The following is a 20,149-nucleotide window of genomic DNA, read 5'->3' as shown; positions in this document are numbered from 1 at the left end:
TGATCTCATGGACAGGAATCCACACCACTAAAACCTCTGCCACATTTGGCACCTTAACTGGATATTTCACTAAAGAAACCAAGGACTGAGTTGAGCGCAGAGACAGAACAATCCTTTCACCATAAGTGGTGATGCCTCAAAAACCAGGTTCATAGGATTTACGGTAAGCTTGTCTTAGTTGAAAGTTCTGTTCACATTTGTAACTATAATCAAGACAGAAAATATCTGGGTCAGATTCCTTCTGACCTGTTCTAGTGTTGTGATGCCCAAACAAATGCTAGATAAACAAGTTACTCCTGAGTCTTTCATCAGGGCAGTGATTTATGTATTACTTCAAGAGAAGACCACCGAATAATTATCCCATATGGAACCCATTTCTCCCTCTCTCCAAATGATAACTTTAGATGTTGATTTCATTGCCAGGAAGAATATTCAGTTCGCAACTAGATGAAAATAGTTTTTCTAATAATACTTGGCTTTTCATATTTTCATACACAAAAGGATGCTCCGAGCATTCACAGAGCCTTTCAGAATGTGTGCAAAGCAAGTGAAGTAAAAATATCAGGACTTCACATAGTTATGATTCAGAGACTACAAAATGCACTGCAGAATTCACTCCTCACAGCTCTCTATTTTAAAGCACTAGCTTAGTTTGGTATTTTACCGTACATTTGTGAAGGTACAGACATGAAAGTATACATTCCTAACTGACTCTTCAGACTCTGCAAAGCTTGTAATGAGAGGGATGTATAGCTCTGATCACCTCACACACACTGCAGATCCCATTACTGTATAGCCCAAGAAATAAAGCATTTTTCCCCGATTCTATAGAAAAAAAAAAAAATCTTACAGAAGTTAGAGGCTCAGTATATCTTTCTAGGCCACACCAACAGTTAGGGCATTGTTATAATATAAAAATACAAGTGGCTATACTGAGTCAGACCAAGTATCTAGCTAATCAAATATTCTATGGTCATAACTGGACACATAAGAAAGCATAGTAGAGTAAGTATAGAGGCTATTTCCTTTCCTCATACTCTTCCACCCTGCAGCTGCTTTCAACTCAGCAGATTTTCTGAGCTTGTTACAATTTAATATATTCAGTAACTTTGGGGGCCCTCTGTTTCAAATACTTGTCCAGTCTTCCCTTGAACCCATGTACATTTCTTATGTCCACAGTGTCGTATGGTGTTCCATGGGACAACAGCTCATTTATGAAGAGCTCTCTCCTTCAGGTCAATTACCTACTTCTGACTTGAACTAGGCTCCTACCAGCTTCATTTGTTGGCCCGCAGTTTTCACACTGGAGAAAACTGTGATCAGTTTTGATCACTACCAAATCTCCTCATGCCGTTCATGATTTTGTAGACCTCTTTTATATCCCTTCTGAGGCTGGAGGAGCCCTAGCCTTCTCAATCAGTCTTCCTATGCAAGCTGCTCCATACCTCTGGTCATCCCTGCTTCTCTTCTCTGTGCCTTCTCGAGTTCTAACATAATCTTCTTCAGACAGGGAGACTAGAACTGCACACATCATTCAGGTTGTGTGCATAATGGTGTTTTCAATTTTTTTTCTTTTTTTTTCCCATTCCTAAGGGAGCCTAACATTTTGTTTGCTTGCTAAACTGCTACTAAACACTGAGCTGACGTTTTGGTGCCTATTACAGCATCAAGGTCTCACTCCTGAGCAGTTGCAGTCAGTTCAGAGTCCACTATTTTATCTGTGAAAAATGAATTTTATTGTGAACAATGCCACCTCACTAAGCAAGAAGCTGCAGCTTTAGTCCAGTTTGAACACATGGAGAAATGAAAGATAAAACTGCAATTTAGAACTGGATTGCTAACAAAATAAAACCAGCAACAAGAAAGCTGGAAAGATACACTTTTGAGGCTGACTGCAATCCTTTATTCTGCCTGTTAGCAGTGATTCTGGAGCAATGATGACTTTGAACTTGGCCGTACAGGAGACATCATAAGTGCTGCAGTGGGATTTTAATGTATATGGAAAAAAATAATTCCAGAGTTGTACATCCAAGAACATTTTCAGTTATGCATTACAGTTTGTCCATTTGCATGACAGATATTAGGAAATAAGGACTTCTCATTATCTTACATAGTTGACAATAAGGACGAAATTACTGCACTTCACTGTGCAGTACAAACTACCAGTCTCTATTACTGGCACCAGGGTGGAGGAGGAGTAGGAAGGTTGAAAGATGAAGCACTTGTCTAAAGTTCCCAAGAAATTCAGTCTCAGTCTGGGACTTAGGAAAGCCACGCTGATATTTCTGTGAAGAAAGCTTTTGTAGCAGCTGGGGACTTATGGCAGATTAGTTGCAAATCTTAAAGATCATTTGAGATTTATTGAAACTTGAAATAGTATATCTGTAAGTCTTTTAAGAGTTGGCTACTTTGGCTATTATAATATTTCTATTAAATTCTATTTGAGTGGAAGGATGATCATGCTTCTAAGGCCCTGACTGGCTTTCAGAAAAAAACTAAGTTTTTTCTTTTTCTCAAATTCATTTGGTGTGATCTGGGGCCAGTTATTCAAATTCTTTACTCTTCAGATTTACATGTGATTTAGGGACAATAAAAAGACTTTTCTTGTTTATATGTGGGTTTGTCTCACAATATGCAACTGATTGCATTACAGCTTTTCTAGCAAAAGTTACCCATAGAGCTTGCATTTCATAATTATGGTCTTAGTTGTCATCTTTTCAACTCAATTTCTCTTTCTACTCAATTCTACACTGCCAAGCACACAGAGTCTCAGTTTCTGTGCATGACTACCACATGTGGCTAATTTTAAGTGTTCTCTTCCTGTAATGTTGGAATGACTACAAAAACTGCCTTTTCATTTCTTGCCTATGCCTTCAGTAGACTGCCATGGATGCATCCTCAAAGCCAAAATGGATGCCAGATTAAAACTGAGATTTAATCCACAAAATAAACAAAATAAAACTGCTTAGAGACATTTACATAAAGTGAGCCATTCATAGAATGATGAGAATCTCTTTCAGTGCTTAAGACGTCTGCTATTTTTTACATGTATCTGAACCAGAAGTAATAGGTCGTGTCCAAGAGTGGGTCTAAGCCACATGGCAAGAGTGTAAGGGCAGCTTCACAACAGGGAATTCAAATGTTATCTCCTATCTACACTGCCAATGACTACCATAGTAAGATTCTCCCTTGATTCTGTCCCCATACACAGTACCTATTTTAATATTATAAACATACCCAACACATTTCTAAAATCTATAAAACCAAGTAAGAAAATGGAAAGCCACTTTTAGAAGAGCCTCATTAAAAAAGGAAACTTCATCAACAGGTCTTACAAAGTGTCACGGACCCTCCTTCCCTTTCCAGGGGAAGAAAAAGCTGCAAAAATGCCTGCATAATGCCCATTTCCCAGCTCTACTAGGGGCTCACATCATCAGAAGCACCACAGTTCATGTCTTGTCCTAAAGGTTTTCATGTGTAAGTCCAGCTATGGATAAATTCTCTGCTTAGACAAAAGCCTTACTTCTTGTCCTCCCTCCTTTCCCTGTCATTTGACAGGCATTCAGTAGAGAATACATTTATACCTTTTCTAGCTGAACTCTCTGGGACTGAAGGATGGTGCAGGCTGCAAACCTGGCACACTGCCCATCCTACATACTCCTCTGTAGAGCCCTGTAAAGGATCAGAGCAAGGAAAAGCCAAAATAAACCAAGAAAACAAAATATTTTCCTTCTAATGTCTCATTGAAGCAGTAGGCTTAACAAAACTTCACACAGCACTTACCTCAGAATTCTTACTGAGAGCCCCTAATTTTTTCTCAGAAAAAAAAAAGTTTCTGAGCCTGGCCAAATGAATCCTGAAATACAGGAGAGAGACAACCAGTTCACCTTAGATCATTGCTAACAATTCCTTTCCTCCTAATCTGAAAAGTTCATCTCCAGGCTGAGGCAGGGCTGTCCACCAACATGGCACAGGCTAAGGACCAGCTTGTAACCTCCTTTTCATGTTGGCTCAGTGGCTTGTTTACTCAACATTGTCATGTATTAGTTACTTGAAGAAATGAAACCTGTGCTCTAGTGTTCTTTTCTAGAAAAGCATTCCTAGATGCCTGCAATTCTGGGTATCAAATGTTAGTAAAGGCATGCAAAACTGACACTGAATGAAGCCATTACAGGTCATGATGATCTCAACCAAATGCAGTTTACCTGGCAGGCAGGACCTCAGTGCCCACAGTATACAGCAAATGGCGAAGTATTATTTTTGTAATACAAAGTGCTGCATGAAATTCAGTCAGCTGACATGACTGTTTCTATGTTTGAACAAAATCCAGACGGGTTCCTCTGGATCTGAGTTTTGCACAAAACCAGATTGTGTTGGAAGTAGGTCATCTCCATCAGACCTTCCACATTGCTATGACTTCTTTTTATTTGGGTTACACATTTCCTGAGCCTTCAAAAGTATTACTCATCAGCAAAACCAGCATGCTAAATAGTCACATTTATTCAGGGGATTATTTGTATCACATTGGCAAGCAAACATTCATCATCAGTCTTTAGCTCATGCAAAACAACAGCCTTGCAGAATATAGAGACTTTTCGGAAGTTTCTTACTTCACTCAGGTTGTTATCATGACAGAATCTTGATCTGAGATATTTTGGGTCTCAAAGGGTCTGTTAGTGAAGACTCAGTTGTGTGTCAGCAGTGTTATCTATCTGCCATTATTGTTTTTGGCTGGGCCAGCAAATCACAGGACCGAGCTTTCCCATTATAAGTACTTTGGCTGTGAGGTATGTGTCAGATGTTTTCACAGCTCCCATGTTAGCCATAAACACTAGACCAATACTTCAACACAGTCAGGAAGATGCACTGAAGCTACACAGAATCAAGACACCCACTAAAAACCTAGTGTTGTTTTCATTCAAACATACTCTAAACAGATGGTCCATCACATTCAGAATGGACAAGAAACTTTTAGCTAGCTTATGGTGAACACCAATATTGGCAAAATGCATCCATGCAGCTCCATATAGTAACATTTACAAATTACTCCCCAGAATACCACAGACTATCCAGCCCATCCAGCTTCACCTCTGAAATGCCTATTTCCCAGCTGGTTTTGGTAGTGACTCACTCAAAAATGGTTAGTATTACAGCTCATCATGGCTGAAGTGAGGCTTGGGCAAATCCCAATGGCTGGTTCTTTCTCTCACAGAATAATTAGGACACAGGCCAGCCCTCCCCATGCACACCAGCTGCGTGCTCCTTAGCCATTGCTAAGCAGACAGATGCATAATCTGGAACTGGTAGTTGCTGTCAGTCAGCTAGCTGGCTGTTATTACGTCAGGCACAGGATAATCTCCAGGACATTTCGCGAGGCAAGGGGCTCTCAAAAAACTTCTTGACTGTGCCACATGTGCAGGACTCAAGCAGAGAGAAGCCAAAATAAAGTAAACAAACAAAAAAGAACAAGTTCAGTTTTCCTCTAAATAACATGACTTTGAAGCATGCATAACAAAAGTTTGTAAAACCCTTACATCTGAGCTCTTGTACAAAGTTCCCTAGCAGGAAACAAAGTCCCTGAGCCCACTCAAGGGGCTTCTCTTCCTGGAGCCTGAAAGACTGCTAGTCACCACTGGTGGAAACCAATGTCACTTCACTGACCATCCTCCTTCTGCTGAGCTTCATCCTCCTATCTAATTATTCTAGATCTAGAGCAGGTTGTCCAGGGTTATGCCAGACAATTTGTGTTGTCATACCTGCAAAGATCAGACCCTCGCACAAGACACCTTTCCAAGACTCTACACAAATAAAAGGACTCACAGCATGAACAGATGTGGAGTAGGTGAAGCCATAGATTAACAGAGGGCCTTGTCCTGTTTTTGGCTGGGAGAGTTAATTTTCTTTCTAGCATCTGGTATAGTGTTATGTTTTGGATTTAGTATGAGAATAATGTTGATAGGAACAACTGAAAACATTAGGCTGTTAAGGAATGTTTAGACTAAGTAAAGGATTTTTCAGCTTCTCCTGCCCAGCCAGCAAGAAGGCTGGAGGGGCACAAGAAGTTGGGAGGGGACACAGCCAGGGCAGCTGACCCAAACTGGCCAAAGGGGTATTCCATACCATGTGACATCATGCCCATTATATAAACTGGGGGGAGTTGGCCGGGGGGGATCGCTCCTCAGGAACTAACTGGGCATCAATCAGCGAGTGGTGAGCAATAGCATTGTGCATCACTTGTTTTGTACATTCCAATTCTTCAATATTATTATTGTCATATTATTTTTTTTTCTTCCTTTCTGTCCTATTAAACTGTTCTTATCTCAACCCACAAGTCTTACTTTTTTTTCCAATTCTGTTCCCCAACCCACTATGGGGGGGGGGAGGGAGCAAACGGCTGCGTGGTGCTTAGTTGCCAGCTGGGGTTAAACCATGGCAACCCTGCTCTCTGTGCAGAAAGACACACTGCATATAGACTATCCCTTACATGGGAATCGTTCACCTGGCCAGAGCTATAATGCAAGAGCCAATAATAATAAATACATAAAGAAATAGATCAGTTCCTGTCTAGGAAATACAGTCAGTTAATTGAGATGACTTTTCTGGTTTGGATCTTGTCATCCTAGTGTCAGTGTTACAGTGAACAACCTTCTCAGAAAAACTCCATTTACAGTTAGATATCTAATGAAGGTGATTTACAAACTGCCTGGCACCCATCGGTCTTTTGGCATGTACAAGCAGATTTTCTAAAGAAGTCAGTGTGCACTTCGGTTTAAAATCTATCTTTGTATTTTGGAAGTTTCCTTTGATATCTGAGTCCAAAGGGAGTGGTTGTGTGTGGAGCTCTAAGTACTGCTGGTTCTACAGTATCTTTTATATTCCCCAGATGAAGATCTCTATATTTCAGAAATGACATAGCATACTAAATATCAGCAAAATAAATTACTCATTTCAATTCACTTTGAGAGTTAACAGGCAGACTTTAAAATTTAGCACATATACATAACCCTTCATAGCTAAAATAATCTGTCAAAATGTCATTTACAAGCCAGTTAATCTTCCAGGGAATATTAAGTTTAAGGCATATTTAATAGCAATCTTTTTTAGACAGCCTGAACAGTATAGTTTTCATGACCTTTTTAAAACTCTTCATCAGGACACGATATCTCTTGGAAATAAACTGTGTAGAGAGAAATACTCCTTTTACAAAAAAAAAAAAAATCTTCCTTGGAGAAAAATTATGAGGTGATAGAACTATAAACAGTCTGGCCATGGACATTGGCTTTTTGGGTTTTTTTTTCAGTTTGGGTTGGTGGTTTTGGATTTTTTTTCTGGCTCGAAAGAGTGACTTCCTGGATTCAGGAATATGTTGTGGACCTACATACATATCTACATATCATTTCAACCTGGAACACTGGAAACAACTACAGATGGGAATTTGAACAGGCACAACAGTGGCTGTGGTGATTTACTTTCCTTTTAATTAGAGCAGGTTGGAAAAATTCTTACCAAATACTGTTTCATTGGAATTTGATGATTTGGCCAATTTAGAACTTTTCACAGACGGTCTGACAGACCCTAGGCAGGCTCCAACATGAGCCTCACTGCCAGGCAGGTTTTAAAACTTGGGTTCTCACTGGCTACCTCGTCCAGCTTGTTGGCAGCCTACATAGCAGGCTGCTGGGAACCTGGATTTGCAGGACCAGCTGTCCGTCCCCAAAACAGTGCAAGAGCTCTTTCCCCATTAATAGAGTATCCTAAGTGTTTTCCTTCTATTTCTTCAATTGGAACAAACACAAATGTCAAATCAACAAAAACCTCTGAGAAAAAGAATTACTATTTTTATCTCTGTCTGATTCTAATATCAAAGGAACGTAATATAAATATTAAAATTCCACTTGGTGGGAGCCACTTCATACGGGGACTATCATCATTAACAAACATAAACCAGATAACGTCTAAAAAAAATTATGTCTTCAACAATGGCTACTTTTTGTTGATGTATTTTTACAACATGCATTTGGAAAATATCACAACAGGATCCTGATTCCTTGGCCAAAATGCAAAATGAAATCAGTAATACTACACCAGAGAAAAAAAAGGGAAATCATTGCCACGCCTTCCTTCATGGTGTTTGGACATTAAAGGTAAAACCAAAGTCCTATTAATTATCATTAATATTTATGCAGTACCCACAAGTCCAAATTGACATGACAGCTTCATTCTATTATGCCTCATAATTCTCTATGCCAGGGAGTACTAGGCTGAATTAGATGAAAACAAAGAATGGAAGAAGAAACAGAACTACAGGCTTTGGTGATATAAATGCTGAAGTGAAGTGCTGCCAAGTTTTCAATTTGAATTTATGCACATGAAAAAAAATTCAGTGACTGCAGAAGTTCCTCTTTTGTTTGTAACTGTTCATAGAATCATAGAATCATTTAGGTTGGAAAAGACCTTCAAGATCATCAAGTCCAACCATCATCCATGCCCACTAAACCATGTCCTGAAGTGCCTTGTCTACGCGCTTTTTGAATACCTCCAGGGGTGGTGACTCAATCACTTCCCTGGGCAGCCTGTTCCAATGCCTGACAACCCTCTCAGTAAAGAAATTTTTCCTAAACATCCCTTGCAGCAACTTGAGGCCACTTCCTCTCGTCCTATCTCCACCCACCTGACAGAAGAGACCAGCACCCACCTCACTACAACCCCCCTTCAGGTAGTTGTAGAGAGCGATAAGGTCTCCCTTCAGCCTCCTCTTCTCCAGACTAAACAGCCCCAGCTCCCTCAGCCACTCCTCATAAGACTTGTGCTCCAGGCCCCTCACCAACTTGGTTGCCCTTCTCTGGACCCACTCCAGCACCTCCATGTCTTTCCTGTAGTGAGGGGCCCAAAACTGAACACAGTACTCGAGGTGTGGCCTCACCAGTGCCAAGCACAGGGGAACAATCACCTCCCTGTTCCTGCTGGCCACACTATTTCTGATGCAGGCCAGGATGCCGTTGGCCCCCTTGGCCACCTGGGCACACTGCTGGCTCATATTCAGCCGGCTGTCAACCAGCACCCCCAGGTCTTTTTCTGCTGGGCAGCTTTCCAGCCACTCTTCCCCAAACCTGTAGCGCTGCATGGGGTTGTTGTGACCCAAGTGCAGGACCCGGCACTTGGCCTTGTTGAACCTCATACAATTGGCCTCAGCCCATCGATCCAGCCTGTCCAGATCCCTCTGGAGAGCCTTCTTACCCTCAAGTGGATCAACCCTCCCTCCCAACTTGGTGTCATCTGCAAACTTGCTGAGGGTGCACTCAATCCCCTCGTCCAGATCACTGATAAAGATATTACACAGAACTGGCCCCAATACTGAGTCCTGGGGAACACCACTTGTGACCTGCCACCAACTGGATTTAACTCCATTCACCACAACCCTCTGGGCTCATCCATCCAGCCAGTTTTCCCCCCAGCGAAGAGTACACTTGTTCAAGCCATGAGACACCAGTTTCTCAAGGAGTATGCCATGATGAGAGACAGCGTCAAAGGCCTTGCTGAAGTCCAGGTAGACAACATCCACAGCCTTTCCCTCATCCACTAGGTGGGTCACCTGGTCATGGAAGGAGATCAGGTTGGTCAAGCAGGACCTGCCTTTCGTAAACCCGTGCTGACTGGGCCTGATCCCCTGATTGTCCTGCACATGCCATGTGAGCGCTGTCAAGACAAACTGTTCCATAATCTCCGCAGGTACCGAGGTCAGGCTGACAGGCCTGTAATTCCCTGGATCTTCTCTCCGACCCTTCTTGTAAATAGGCGTCACATTGGCAAGCCTCCAGTTGTCTGGGACCTCCCCTGTTGACCAGGATCGCTGATAAATGATGGAGAGTGGCTTGGCAAGCTCCTCTGCCAGCTCCCTCAGTACTCTTGGATGGATCCTGTCTAGTCCCATAGACTTGTGAGTGTCCAGGCGGCGTAGTAGGTCACTATTTCCTCCAGGATTAATGGGGGTATATTCTGCTCTCCATCCTTGCCTTCCAGCTCAGGGGGCAGAGTACTCTGAGGATAACTGGTCTCACTATTAAAGACTGAAGCAAAGAAGGCATTAAGTACCTCAGCCTTTTCCTCATCTCTGGTGGCAATGTTCCCCTCTGTATCTAATAAAGGATAGATATTCTCCTTTGCTCTCTTTTTATTGTTAACATATTTATAAAAACATTTTTTGTTGTATCTTACAACACTGGCCAGATTTAGTTCTAGCTGAGCTATTGCCTTTCTAATTTCCTCTCTGCATGACCTAATAAGATCCCTGTACTCCTCCCAGGTTGCCTGCCCTTTCTTCCAGAGATGGTAAACTGTCCCTTTTTTTCCTGACTCCTAGCAAAAGCTCCCTGTTCAGCCAGGCCAGTCATTTTCCTTGGCGGTTTGACTTGCAGCACATGGGAATGGCCTGGTCCTGAGCCATTAAGATTTCCTTCTTCAAGAATGTCCAGCCTTCCTGGACCCCTTTGCCCTTCAGGACTGTCTCCCAAGGGACTCCCTCAACCAGTGCCTTGAAGAGGCCAAAGTTTGCCCTCCAGAAGTCCACAGTGGTGGTTTTGCTAACTGCCTTCCTTGCCTCACCAAGAATTGAGAATTCTATCATTCCATGGTTGCTAAGCCCGAGACAGCCTCCGACCATTACACCTCCCACCAGTCCTTCCCTGTTTGTAAACAGTAGGTCTTGCAAGGCTCCTCCCCTGGTAGGCTCACCTACCAGCTGTGTCAGGAAGTTATCTTCCACACACTCCAGGAACCTCCTAGATTGTTCACTCACTGCTGTGTTGTATTTCCAGCAGATGTCTGGAAAGTTAAAGTCCCCCACAAGGACAAGGCCACACAATTCCGAGACTACTGCCAACCACTTATAGAATGATTCATCCGTCTCTTCATCCTGGTTGGGCGGTCTATAACAGACTCCCAGCACAATATCTGCCTTGTTGGCCTTCCCTCTCATCCTCACCCGTAAGCACCCCACCTTGTCATCAGAATCGTGTAGCTCTGTACAGTCAAAACATTCCCTAACATAGAGAGCCACACCACCACCTCTTCTACTTTGTCTATCCCTTCTGAAGAGCTTGTAGCCATCCATTGCAGCACTCCAGTCATGGGAGTCATCACACCATGTTTCTGTGATGGCAACTAAGTCATATCTATCCTGCTGCACAATGGCTTCCAGCTCCCCCTGTTTATTGCCCATGCTGCGTGCATTGGCACAGATGCACTTGAGCTGGGCTATCGATTCCACCCCCAGCATTGGCATGCTGCCTCCAGGCTCATCTCTGTTGCGCCTAATTTTATCTCCTTCCCCCTTCAAACCTAGTTTAAAGCCCTCTCTATGAGCCCTGCCATCTCATGAGCAAGAATCCTTTTCCCCCTTTGAGACAGCTGGACTCCATCTGTTGACAGCAAGCCCGGTGCCGTGTAAACCTCCCCATGATCAAAAAAACCCCAAATGCCACTGATGGCACCAGCCTCTGAGCCACGTATTAACCAGGTGTGTTTTCCCGTTCCTTTCAGTGTATTTCCCTGCCACTGAAAGGATTGAGGAAAACACTACCTGTGTTCCCGATCCTTCCACAAATCGCCCCAGTGCCCTGAAGTCCCTTTTGATTGCCTTTGGATTTCTCTCTGCAATCTCATCGCTGCCAACCTGCACAACCAGCAATGGGTAATAATCAGAGGTCCGAACCAGACCAGGGAGTTTCCTGGTAATGTCTTTTACCCGGGCCCCAGGGAGGCAGCAGACTTCCCTGTGGGATGGTCAGGTCTGCATATTGGGCCCTCTGTCCCCCTCAAAAGGGAGTCTCCTATGACAATTACCCTCCTTTTTCTTTTTTCAGAGGATGTGAGAATGCGTGGGGCTGCCTGACTGAGCCTAGGCACCCCCCTGGGTAGGGCTTCATCTACACCCTGATCTTCATTGACCCGGTCCTCAAGTTCCAGAGCCCCATACCTGTTGTGTAGGGGCAACTGGGAAGGTGAGGGAGACCGGGAGGGGATTCACCTGCCTCCCCGAGCAGGGACCCGTATCCATTCCCCTCCATCTCGTAGGTCCCCTCCTGCCTGGTGGCAAGAGGGCAGGGGAACCTCCGCCTGTTGCGGAGCCTCCATCTGCTGCCTCTGCCTCAGGGATGGCAGGGTGCGGGTCCACCAATCTATCTCCCTCCCTCTCAGACTCCCTGGTACTCCTCAACCTTTCCACTTCCTCCTTCAGCTCTACCACCAGGCTGAGCAGATCATCCACCTGGTCACACCTCACACGGGAGGTGTCCCCGCTGCCCTCCGGCACCAGTGATAGACTCAGGCACTCCCTGCAGCCGGAGACCCGGACGGCTGCACGTTTACGCGGCACCTCTGTCTGCGTCGCCACATTTCTCCTAGCGATGGCTTCCACCCGAGTGGCAGCAACCACAGCTGGGTCTGCCTCCGGGCCGACGCCCACCGCTTGAGGAGCCTTCTCGAGCTGGGAAGAGGAAGAGGGGGGGCCGCGCCCCGCCCTCTTTGCCCGCCCCGTTGCCGCGCTCCCGATCGCCGCCGCTCCTCGGGGCCGTTCAAATCTCCCGCGGTTGCCCCTGGCAACGGCCGCGCCGCGTCAGTCTCTCTCGCGAGAGCCGCCGGCTCTGGCCGGCCCCTCCGCTCTGCCCCGGGGCTCCCGCGCCTCGGGCCCCTCCCGGGCCGCCCCCATCTAGCGCTCAGCCGCCCCCTTACTGTTGCCTCTGCTGGCCTCGCCGCAGACTGTTGTGGAACACTCCGGCCATAGAATTTTTTCCTGTACTTCTATTTGCACTGAGCTCCTGCATTTCTGCAATTTTGAAATGTTGAAGGACAGCAGAGAATTTGCACCTGTGCAAACAACCCGAGTCAGTTCTTTTAAATCCTGTTTGCCACTTGGCACTGACGAAAATTTAAAAAGAAAAAAGAAAAACCAGCACCAAATCAAAAGGTTTTGGATTTTTGTCTCTGAGGAAAGATAAATTCATTTTTCAGGCCGATTTAGCAGTTTATACCCTCTGCCTACCCTCCATGCCTGTAAAATTGTGTGTTACCAAGTTGTTAGTATGCTCCTTCTTACAAGAAATAGAGATGCCAAGAAAACTGAGCTACTGCCATCATCTTTAAAGTATTGCCTGTCAAACACATCCAGTGGAACAGGGCCCTAGATATGCTTTTTGTTTTGCCTATTTGTTTGCCTATCTATTTTGTTTTGCCTAGCCTTTTCATCTTTTCTCCACTGAAACTGTTCCCAAGGGGAATAAGAATGGTTCCCAGCCAGAAAACAGATCTGGCGTTGAAAGTTCACCCTCACTTTCAGTTCCAGCCACCAACAGTGATGGAATTCACTTGAGCTGATTTTTTTTTTTATTTTTTTTTTAACAAGCAGAACAATTTCAATGCTTACAAAAGGTGACAGTAGCAGTGTTGGAAGTCATTCAGATACTAGCAGCCACTGGGAAAGCTTTGTAAATATCGAGAATCCTTCTCAGTACCCAGGTCCCACCCCATCAATGTCAGCTGAGGTTGGAGCACAACATCTGGGCTTTCCCCACACCTCTTCAGCCCTGGGCAGTCTTCTCCAGAGTTCACACAACAGCAACACTGCATTAGATACTGACTGGTCTCATTTCATACAAGATGTCAAACAATGCTTCAATCGTGATTCTGGAATGGCATTTAGCCATAGTGACCCTGGATTCAGTCTAGATTCTAAAAAACATTATAGTCTCTCAAGGTGATGTTGCTCTAAGTGGTTTATACTGCAGCAGATTTCATGGAAATGAAATGAGTTAATCCATCAGGTCTCTGTATGCCCCCTTGCAGAATCCCTCTGGAAGTATCTCAGTGCAAATGCTGGACATTTCATTCTGCCTATGTCCTATCATGTCCTACAAATTTTACCTGACTTCACTCGTACTTGTGTGAGAAACCTTGATTTCTAAATTTAAAGCAGCGTTTCAGTAACTACTTAATGTTCATACTGTCATAGCTAAGCTTTTATCCCCAGAACTGCTTGTCCATGAAATGTGTCGGAAGCTTTTATTTATAACTCATAACTAATAATGCTGGAGGTGGATTCAAGAACTCCCGGTTTAGTCATGTGCCTGTCTCAGATAACCTGCCATAAAGTTTTATTATTCTTGTATGCTGCAGAATAGCTTCTAAGTCATGCTTTTTTCCCATGTCACAGAATCTAACAAGAAAGGTAAAAAAGCTATAATTTAAATTCTCAACAGAAAGAAATTAATTAATCAAGATAGTCTTTTAAGGCAAAGAATTTTTTTTCTTCAATGCTCCTGGTTTTTTCATTGTGAAATTCTCTATCCTCTCTTGCAAGCTAGCATGAATAGTTAGAAAACTACAATTTCCAAGAAGGAATACCATTCATCTTCCTCTCTCCTAATTCCAGTATTCTTAATTTCTACATGAGTGGGAGGAAGAAGCTTGCTAAAACTGCTGGTTGTATCTCAGACATCATCCACACATACAGGCAACATTCTTCCCTCTGTCTCAAATGGCCATAGGTCTTTCTTCTGACTCACGATAAAGAAAGGAATCATATAAAAAATATTCCTCCTTGAACACGCCAGAGTGAATTGAGAATAATAATAAGAAATGCTCTTTTCTTTGAAAACAAAGAATTAGGGTTTGGGGGCCCGGAAAGCATTCCTGGGTATTAGAATCCAATATACTTATACTACACACAACTACATCACATATTTCCTTTCCCCCTATTTCAGTGTCATAACGAAAAAAAAATTAGATCTCGTGGTAAACATGTTGAAGTGGAAGTAGTCTTAGTGTTCTGATGGTATCTAGAGGACCTCTGTGAAATTATCCACTACAGAGCAGTTGTATACACAGAGAGTGACAGACATGCCAAGCCTGGCAGATTTTCCTTTATGGAGACAAAGCAGTACAGTAGGGGGGAAAGGAGCATGATTTGTAGATGGGGAATTGTACATAGTTGAATTGACATCTCTTGGTGTCAAGGTAAGACCTACTTACATTTAATGGATCTGGTTTTGCCACCGTTATTTCCACATGTTATGATGCACATAAATGACCCAAGCAAGACCATTACAATTACTCAGGTGCATATGGTTGAACAAACTGAACTCTGTATAGGTAATAAGGGTAAAATATAGTTTAAATTTTAATTGTATTTAGTGGCCAAGATACAGTATTTCAGTATGATGGGATTGTGCTATGTCACTCTGGTTCTTATCCATTTCTAAACTTCCCCAAGTTTGGTGGAGTTGGCTCTACACTGAGCTTTGCCTTTCCCCTGCAGAAAAGTGGTCATGCAATTATGCTGCATATTAGGTTTTGGGTTGGGTTTTTTTTTTTTTCTGTAGGGGGGGAATGCATATGCAAACAAAGGTGATACATGTATTATAACAATCCATTTAAGAAGGAGACTCGGGCTACTGTCATTAATCATGTAATCATCAGAACTGGGAGGGACAATGATGACACTGTCATTAGCTCAGATCTCTGCCTCTTCTTTCCCTCACTTCAACTCTTAGAAGAGGTTCTTATCAGGGACCAGCAGACTATTTACATTTTCTCTCTATTCACATGACAGTGGAATTATATCTGTAGTAAAAGAGCCAGAAAATTTATAGGTATTTATTTCTGTACCTGCCACTGATTTTCAGTCTGATCAGTTGCATTTTAACCTGATCATATTCTTTACTTAAGTTTCCAACCTCTTTTCCCTTACTCAGAGTTTATTTAAGGAACAACTGCATGGCAAAAGGGCTCTATCAAGACTCAGAGCCGATTAATATACTTTTTTTTAGTTTTGACTAACATAATCCAAATATCTAAGGTCAGCCCTTCCTTTGTTATTGAAGGAAATGACACAAGAGAATGGTACCCCTGCTCTTTGATGTACTTTCCCAGAAGGGAAAATGTGCTTGAAATTACTATTGCTGCCTGATGTAATTTTCAAGTGCGCATCAATGTTCTTTTCTGAAATAATGTGTTATTGAAGTTTTCCCTGGGTTTTTAGATTGCCATAGGCATTGAAATAAGCTGTAAGAAGGCATATTTGCATGTATGTCATGCTCTACGTACTGCCTAGACTACCTTGTGTAACTTCTTGTCAAGAATGGTTATTGGGGAAAACTAGGGTTAAAATGAGCTCTTACTTATTGCAACACAGTATAGAAGGAACATAAGAGCCAATTCAGAACTAGATACTGAAAATTCAACCTATAGGGGTGGCCAGTCAGAAATTCATTTGGGCATCAGTCAGGGAAGGCAACAGAGAACCTTTACGTGAACTTCACTCTCTGTGGGATTTGCCCTAATAACCTTGAATACCATACAGTATCTCTATACACAGGGTGCATTGGGGTTAACACATCTTAAACCATCCTCTGCACTTTCCTTGGATTCTTTTGCCCACAGGATCTAGAAAGGTCCTTAGACTAACTTACTTACCCTTGGAGGCCTAAATTATCCCTGTTTTACCAGCACCCAGTTCACTAATATGATACTGCTTTAGCTTCATGCCTACCCTAGGTGCAGCCAGGCTTCTTGGTTTTGAGGAGTCTCAGAAATGAGCCTACATTCACAACACTTGTGCCTGAAAAAGATCTTCCTTTCATTGCTACCTAAGATTTAAGCCTGTGTGCATTTTTCCAAGAATAAAAAAAAAAGGTGAGCATAAGAGCAAAACAGAGAATGTTTATTAAAACTAGTTTAAAACAGTTTTATTTTTGGAGAAAGCACACTGGGTAATTCTTGTCTTCCCTCCTCTCTGCATATATGGCATCCATTCGGGAACAGTGGAGAAGGAGTGAAGAATAAAGTTGTGGTTTGACATCCTATTGATACAAACCCAGTGATTTTATTCAGAGTTCAGCAAATAACTAGTCAGGGAAACTCCTTGCTCCACAGACTATAACATCCTGAGAGTTTAGACTACTTAGGATCATTAGTTCTTTTAATAAACTATGGTCTTTTTCAGGATGATTATCTGCTTTTAAGGCAGAAGCAGCTCAGGGTACTATAAGTAACAATTCAGAGAAAAACCTCAAAGACTTGAGTATGATAGAACCAGAAGAGAGCTACATGATGAGAAAGAAGTTGGAGAAATAGCTACATTTCTCAGTGTCTGACTCGGTCCTGCTTTTTTTTTTTTTTTTAACAGAGTTGTTTCCATAACCTCTGACATTGTGGTTACTTCTGTGGGCAATTTCATCAGAAATCAGTTGAAATAAAAGATGAATCCCTTTCCTGACAAATTCCAAAGCATGTGTCTATCAGATATTATTCAGACTAGTGGCAAAAAAAAATGTAAACTATAAAATATGCCTGATGATTCCCTTTCACAGAAAGCTATGGGAAACAAAACAGCTGGTGAGACCTATGCTGAGTACAAATAAAATTAATGTGCATTCTTAGGAATATGCAGAATTAAAATGAAGCAACAAAGAAAACAGAGACCTGGAGTTGGACAAATGAAACCAACTACTTATCTATATAGGTAGAATTCTGAAAACCACAAAAATTATGTAGGAGCTGACTTTCAATTTTCAAAGGAACTGAGTGTGAAGGTGTTTAAAGCTATTTTTATGCTACAGTTTATGCTGCAAATGGCACCTAAGTCACCTCAAAACTTTTGGAAAATCTGCCCTTAGGCACTTCTGAAGGCCCTTTTTTTGACTGATAGAGCATTACACAAACAATGTGTGGAAGCCTTTTTAATTCACCTTGAAAGCCAAACAGAACAAGGTATGCAAGTTTCTATGGGAAAGGCTACTAATGGGTAAAGGGCAAAGTCTCCTTTCCAGCATTCTGTTCCTCTATCTTTGTCACAGATAGGTAATTTGACACTTGAATGTAAAAACCCCAACTTTTTACTCTGATTTAGCACTATCTCTGCCAGAAGTTCTTTATTTAGTAATGGTCAGTTTTTCTACTTTTGAAGCTAAATTTTCATACCTTTATAGATTAATGTTAACCTTAGTGATTGTAACACCTTTAGTTTTTAGTCAGTAGAAGAAGCAAAATTTGAATTCCAGATGGTACTGAACTTCCAAGGGCCCACACGAGTACTACTGGCCTGCATGAAACTGCTAGTGAATGTGTGAGTTATTACATCCACTCACATGGATATCTGATGGCAACAACTCAGTTCACAATTTGTCCATTAAGTTCCTATCATTTGAAATGTTTTAGTCCAATAAAAAGGAGTCACAGGAAAAGACTCTGTAAGATGTAATGCCCTAGTCCTTCATCTTAACTCTCAGCAGACAAAACAGTAATCATTGTCACTGACTGCAGGATCTGTGGTGCTGTTTCTCCTCCACAGTGATGCAGTATTATCAGCTTTATTTTTAATTGTTCTTATTCTGCAAGCTTTTGTACCTTCTTTAGGACTTACTTGGCTCCTTTTATGTTTAACATAGTTTTGTTAACTACATACCACTTTATATCTTTTTCAGACATTTTCCCAACACTGGCCAGCTCTCCTAGCCTAATTCACAGCAAAACTGTTGAAAACAAAAGTTCTCTTTTTGATTTTCATAAAAAGGATCATGTGGAATATAGATCAAAATATGATCATACACTAAAAGGTGTTGCAAAGGGAAGAGTAGAAACAATTCTGTTGCATTACCGATTTTTCTACTGGTAGACTTAATCTGAAGTTAATTTACAAGTGAATTCAATTTCAGTCCAAGTTCGGTTTTAAAATGAAACTATTGGATTTAGTGCCACAAGAAGAAAGGAAGTGGCTTTAAAATCTTGCAAAGGAATTAATACTATGCATATTTAATTGTGTAAGAATATATGGTTTATCTCTCCTATGTAATTATTAGGGATGGACTTTGCATCAAATCCATTCCCTGCACAAGCTCAAAACAGGCTTGGTTAACTGTTGGGGTTTTTATTCAGCCAAGAGCAGAAGCCTAATTGCAGACACACCATGCTATAAGAAGTTGTTCTCATGATACCTCTTTGCTGGCAAAAGTAAATGAGCACTGGAAAACTCATATGAAAGTCGGATCATGTAACATTTCCAGCCTGATTTCCAGACCAAAGAGGTTTGGACAAGTTTTGATTAAGCAGACTAATTTTTGGATGCTTATCTGAACTAAACAGTCTGGATTTTTTTGAGGTTCAGTGCTGGTTGCTATCCATTTGAAGAGCTGTTGGCACTTCTATACATATAATCCACAAAAGCCTCTCATCCAAAATGCTTCCAGCTTGTTCTGTTGTGTTTCTAGTGTATGCAGATAAACTGGCAGTTGTGAAACAAGATTCCATGGTTTCCTCTCTCACCAGAAGAAGTTGTCATTATGGGTGTTATTAGGATGAAGGTGGATGGACACAAATGAATTGCATAGCTGTTTCTGTCCTTGGCTCTTCTATGGATTTCTTCAGTTTATACAGAAACAAAGTATCTTTTTTGGTTGCAAGGTTTTATTTGTTTAAATGGGACCCAAGTATACCTCTAACTAAAGCACTAAATGTGTTAACCTGACACACTGTTCTCCCATAATGGGTAATATAATACCATCTCTAGAATGCATAGCCTAAGAGGGAACGTCTAAGAAGGCAATGGTTGGATTAAATTGTGGTTTTGTTACCTGACATCTAAGTTTTTGAGCTCATGAAGGCTTCATGAGGCATTTTTAGACCAGTTTCAAATGTGAAACTTCTCAACCTTCATGTCCTCTCTTCACATGTTACAATCAGGTATGATTTTACTGTTTACTATTTTAAAATGTTCTACATAAGCTCTCTTGTGATGCTCTTCACTCATTCCCCTTTCAAAATTCCTCCTCTGAGGTCTATCAGAGCCCAAAGATTTCTATTACTTCCTATTAGACTTTTTCTAGTTCTCCCAGATATTTTGGTAAGACCATCACCAAACCCAGCCAAACTAACCTAGGTAAAGGGTCACCCTATCTCACAGAACACAGCTAGGGCTATTCAAAGACAGAGTTTGCTGTTGGATCCATGGTACACTGAGCAAAGAGTCACTGGTGAGGTGTTCATGATAAAAATTTAAAAAACCCATCCAAAACATTGGTTTTTTTCCTGAATATCTAATGTTAATTTAGAAATACACGAGTCCATGGAACCCCAACAGTCTCTTGCAGTTTACCTTGCT

At 42.0% G+C, this 20,149-nt stretch overlaps 1 long non-coding RNA gene across 1 annotated transcript in view; it reads right to left on the bottom strand.

Moving 5' to 3' along the window:
* Positions 1-4,157, bottom strand: part of LOC138688589 (uncharacterized) — a 181,266-nt gene extending 177,109 nt beyond the window's left edge. The window contains exon 1 of the long non-coding RNA XR_011327464.1: positions 3,784-4,157. This is a non-coding gene — a long non-coding RNA (uncharacterized lncRNA). The remainder of the gene's footprint in view (positions 1-3,783) is intronic.
* Positions 4,158-20,149: the final 15,992 nt, after the last annotated feature.

Source organism: Haliaeetus albicilla, chromosome 13 (assembly GCF_947461875.1).
Source record: "Haliaeetus albicilla chromosome 13, bHalAlb1.1, whole genome shotgun sequence".
Taxonomy (NCBI): domain Eukaryota; kingdom Metazoa; phylum Chordata; class Aves; order Accipitriformes; family Accipitridae; genus Haliaeetus; species Haliaeetus albicilla.
This window is presented reverse-complemented; position numbering and strand designations above follow the sequence as displayed.